The sequence below is a fragment of the Microtus ochrogaster genome, unplaced genomic scaffold, assembly GCF_000317375.1.
Source record: "Microtus ochrogaster isolate Prairie Vole_2 unplaced genomic scaffold, MicOch1.0 UNK14, whole genome shotgun sequence".
Classification (NCBI taxonomy): domain Eukaryota; kingdom Metazoa; phylum Chordata; class Mammalia; order Rodentia; family Cricetidae; genus Microtus; species Microtus ochrogaster.
The window spans coordinates 5179777-5185115 of NW_004949112.1; positions in this window are offsets into that span (position 1 = coordinate 5179777).

Sequence of the window (5339 nt, forward strand, 5' to 3'; positions counted from 1 at the left end):
TTCATATCTTCTGTGATATGTAACTTACTGGGCCCACTCTCTCTCTCTTGCTAAAACCACCATCCCTTTCTACCTTCATATCTTCTGTGATATGTAACTTACTGGGCCCACTCTCTCTCTCTTGCTAAAAGCACCATCCCCTCCTACTTTCATATCTTCTGTGATATGTAACTTACTGGGCCCAGCGGAGTTTCTTGCCCAAGTATGAGTGGGAGATCATTTACTGGGACTAGGACAATTTATCAGGGGTTACACCAATGAAGCAAATGACACACATTCCTGAGCAAACATTAGCATCCAATAGTCCCTCAGAGAACGGTGTCATGTCCAGAAATTGTTGTTGTTACTGTTGCCTTTCTTCATAGTCCTATACACTTCCCATCCCTCTTCTGCCATGTTTTCTGAATCTCAGAGGTTTCAGATAACCATTCCATTTAGGGTCCAGTTCTCTACCAGCACTGATTTTGAGGACCTATGCGGCTCATTTGCTTCTGCACCAATCATCATGCAATGGTTTCCTTTTGTACTGTCTTCATACTTTGACGCAAATGGATTTCTCCTTCTCTTTAACTGCTTTGGCCACGGGTTTTGTGGCAACAGTGAGAAAAATAAGTAACCCACCTACTTTCCTTTAAGCAAGTAACTTCCATATCAGGCTGATATCAAACAAGAGTCTCAGAGACTCTTGTTTCCACTGAGGTATACCAAAAGTCAAGTTGTCAGAGGTGGGAATGTAAGTGAGGGAATAAATCCTACTGAATCATGAAACACATGGCTGGTGGTTCTTGGCAGCATTTGAGGACACTATGATTTTTATTTTCTAGTGTTCAGAAGACTTGATTAAAACGGATGTTTTTTATTCTAAAGGCCAATTTAGAATAAACATACGATGACTGAACTCAGTTGAAAGCACTGCTGTGTTAATAACCACATGTGACAATTAATACATTGTGGTCCAAAGTGTCTAAGTACAACTACTGGAGAGTGATTTTTAATTTGGAAGGAAAGCGTTGATTTTTTTTTTTTTAAAAATCATTATATAGCTCTTATCAAGTGTTAGCTAATACCCTTGGAAATACATGATAATCTGATCAGGGAAAGAAAGATGAGCAGGATATACTCGCAATTAGAACCAAAGTCTGAGTCTTAACTTCCAAAATACTCAATTTGCTCAATATATATACCAATTGCATTGGTGTCTTTATATCTAGGTTGATAGCAGATCAGTTTTTAAAATACGTTTCATTCACTGTAGAATTGGGATTTCTGTGTAATAAATTGCAATGATTTATACATACATGCCGATAATAAATAAGTTGTTCTTCAATAATAAATTTCTCATCTTTATCTTTCATGTCATATCACCATAATAATCATTCAGGCCTTTATATTCCTTGTATTTACCTTTAAATTTTGTGTAACTCCCATGTAAAAGCAGAAGTAAAGAAAAAGATTAGAGTTAAGCTACTGCTCAGGAAATTCAAATTAAAATATTTATGGGTTCATTGGGCTTTATATGATAACAGATATAGTAGCAGACCCATTACTGGCTGTCCATTTGTTCTCAATATAATTCACATCTGAATGGGAAACTAATCTCAACTGGGGAAGATAGCCAATATCAGGTGCCAGATCCCTTCTTTTTCCTCTTATATGTTAATTTTGTCAGTGGTAATATTTATACTCAGAGTGACAGGCTTAGAAAGGGAAAATAAATCTAAATGTTTTGTTGGAAGACTGACAAGAGTCAGGGTAGAATTCTTCAGACTTTACTCAGTCTATAAATCAGGCTAGGGGAAATAGTAACAAGACTGCTATACATCTAGAAATTGAAGTATTTAAAGACTAGAAAAAATTCCAAGTTAGAAAATTGTAAATTACAAATTGATCATGCATGGAATATTTATAAATACTTTATCATTGAAGCTGTGAGATGGCCCAGAGGTTTAGAACAGGTACTATGGTATGGCTGTTGCATAGGACCTGAGTTCAGTTCCCAGCATCCATGTAGGGCAGCTTACAACTGCATGAACTCTAACCCCAGGGGATTCACGGCATCTGTAGGCAGCCACACGTGTGTGGGCATACCCATGCAGAGACACATATACATACACATAATTATAAAATAAATCTCTAAAAATTAATAAATACTATTGTGCTTCTTAATCATAAATCTCCTATTTGTAAGAAAGTCATCAGTTTTCTTTGATTCTAGGAAAAAAATCTGATTTCTACATCTGTACAAGCATCACATCTAGTTGACAACTGCAAAATTCATGGTAATTTGCTGTCTTAAAAACTGAAAGAACAAGCCAGGCGATGGTGGCGCACGCCTTTAATCCCAGCACTCGGGAGGCAGAGACAGGCGGATCACTGTGAGTTCGAGACCAGCCTGGTCTACAGAGCTAGTTCCAGGACAGGTCTCAAAAAAAAAAAAAAAAAACTGAAAGAACACAGTGTGTGGAGAATAATTACATACTGAATGAGAGTAATTAACAACATGAGATTGTATATCAGAATATATTATAATAATCTGAGTATAATGAGAAGCAAATATAAACATGTAATTTCAGGTTTCTGTAATTACAATAGAATGCTTCACTAAACCTCAGAGATCTTGGGTCAGCCACTAATTTTTGACAATTGGGTTTCAGTCGTAAAAGCACATTTCTGCAATGGATACCAAAAACTGATTGCAGTGATCTGGCCTTACACAGGCTAGGAAGCTGTTTAAATACTCCAGGGAAAATGGTCTCTTCTCAGTCTGATCCTGTACCCTAGAGTCATGTGGGTAGCTGGAGAAAAAGTGAGGGTAGACAGAGTTGAGGCAACACTCAGAGGAGTTGTAAGAATGGGTGACTCCATGTGGACAAATAAACTGCCATGTTCCTCTGACCCATGATTCCTTTGCAGAGCTGTCTCTCAGGAGAAGGTAATATCCTTAGCCACAGGACAAAAGTACTCCAGCTTCACAAAATACAGAAATAATTAAAGCTACTGTAGTCTAGACTCTTACGGGAACAAAGGGAGCTGGAAAGCAATGGATGGTACATGAAATCTGACTCAGGCCTTGGACACTATTTTGACTTCATGACCACAGGATGTACAATGAGAGAGTTTCACCAAGACCCTTCAGTGTTTGCAAGAATTGTATCTGCTCATGCCTACAGAAATTATACTAGCAAAGAGTTTCTGTAAATGAAGAAAATGGATACAACCAGCCCAACTACAAGTCTCTCCTTTACAGTTACACATTTATGTACATTTTGTTCATGATAACTAGTACCATTATGAAATCAAAGCAAAATTAAAATGTAAAGTTACTGTGACTTGAAGCAACTATGCTTACAAAATAAGATCCATTCCCATCCAGCGACCCATCCACTTTATCCATCCAACATTCCATCTATTAACCTGCTCATCATCTTCTCCATTTAGCTACCCCTCCATCTATCAAATCATCCACTCATTCACCTACCCACATATAAATCCATCCATCCATCCATCCATCCATCCATCCATCCATCCATCCATCCATCCATCCAACCTTCTATTTACTCATTCATGCACCTCCATCTAGTCGCCCATGCATCCATTCATCCCTCAAATCATCTGTCTTAGTTAAGGTTTCCATTGCTGTGAAGAAAGATCATGACCACAGCAAAATTTATCAAAGAAAACAATAAAGTAGAGCTGACTTACAGTTTCAAAGGTTTACTCCATTATTTCCATGGTGAAGAAGATAGCAGCATGCAGGCAGACATAGTCCTGGAGAAAAAGCTGAGAGTTCTATGTATTGATCCATGGATATAGCTTGAGCATAGGATACCTCAAAGCCCACCCACACAGTGACACAATTTCTCCAACAAAGCCACACCTACCCCAACAAAACCACATCTCCTAGTACTGCCAATCTCTATGTGTACAATTTTTTTAAAACCACTACAGCATCTACTCACCCACTAACCCACCTACCTATCCACTTTCTATCCATCCATCCATCCATCCATCCATCCATCCACCCACCCACCCTCTTCCTGTCTCATAAAGCAAGACATATAAAACAGGCTTAACTGGTGTTAATATTTTGTATGACTAAAGAGAGAGAATATAAAAGAGAGAGATGTTAACAGTGTGCACACATGATTATGTCTCTGTGAAAGGTAACCTTCTTAAAATTATTTCTTACAGGAAGGCTGCTTATTTGTCCCAGCCACTTGACTAGCTTAGCCTGAAAATAACCAAACAGAAGCTGGATTAATTAAATCACTGCTTGGCCCATTAGTTCTAACTTCTTATTGACTAATTCTTACATTTTAATTTAATCCATTTCTATTAATCTGTATATTGCCATGTGGCAGTGGCTTACTGGGTAAAATTCGCAGCATCTGTCTCCAGCAAATCCACGGTGTCTCTCTGATTCCACCCTTCTTTCTCCCAGGATTCAGTTCCATCTCCCTACCTACCTATGTTCTGCACTATCAACAAGCCCAAAGCAGTTTATTTGTTTTTCCAAAGCAGTTTCTTTATTAACCAATGAAAGCAACACAAAGACAGAAGGACCTCCTATACCATTTCCCCTTTTCTGTTTAAACAAAAAGGAAGGCTTTAACATATTAAAATTTTAGCAAGAATTACAGTTTGTATATATATATATATATGTATATATATGTTATTTTTATTATAACTAATGAAAACTATAATAATAACTATTCTTCAAACCATCAAAGACTCCAGAATGATATGATATTACCTAAGTAAATAGGAGGTGCATTGTAAGCAACTTCCCAAACTCTAGAATTGACAGAGACATTTCACTGCCTGGAAAGTCACCCAAATATTTCTGTACCATTCGGGCAGCCATCTTCAGCCTACAGGCCCATAGTATCCAGCATATCCAGCAGACTTTTTCACAAAGCAGGAAATTTTGAAGACAGTTCAGTCACCTTTAGGCAAGTTCAGCAGTCATTTCTCTGAGGGTCTTGCATGTTCAGTGAAGGAGTCCAGGCAAGAGAAGTTTCTTGCCCAAAATGGCTAATCAACTCCATAAGGAACCTCTTCAATGCTTATCTTCCTCCTGAAGTAGCCTGGTGCTGCCAGGAGCAGATGGGCCTCAACGTCATGAAAAGTCCTAAGTATTTAAACATCTTAAATGCCATATAATGAAGCTCTCTGAAAGATTTGAAGAATACCTATCTAACTGAAGTATATCTTTATATATCTAGAAAATCTAGCAAGACTACAAGCTTACCTATTATAGATGAGTATCTATTAACCTATATTTCTTAATTATACATTACATTTTTATTTTTTTTTGTTTTTTTTTGTTTTTTTTTCAA